The following is a 312-nucleotide window of genomic DNA, read 5'->3' on the forward strand; positions in this document are numbered from 1 at the left end:
CACCGCGCGTTAGGATTTGCACGTAAATATACGCCCGATTTATGACACCAACGGCTTGCCATACCTGCATGCCTGCCTGTCCGCCCGTCCGCATTATTGCATTATTATTATTATTGTTGTTGTTGTTGTTGTTAATCCAGGAAGTGCCAAACAATAAGTTAGGACATAATGGTTCAGATTTATTGTGAGAATTCTACCTTATTTTTATTTCGCAGTTTGTGACTTTGAGCTGAGCGGTCCAGAAGGGTTTGTGGAATCAATACAGATCAGCAAGGAGGGCCGGGCACTGCAGACTGAAGCTGTGGACTGCAG

This window comes from Austrofundulus limnaeus, unplaced genomic scaffold, assembly GCF_001266775.1.
Source record: "Austrofundulus limnaeus strain Quisiro unplaced genomic scaffold, Austrofundulus_limnaeus-1.0 Scaffold24, whole genome shotgun sequence".
Lineage (NCBI taxonomy): Eukaryota > Metazoa > Chordata > Actinopteri > Cyprinodontiformes > Rivulidae > Austrofundulus > Austrofundulus limnaeus.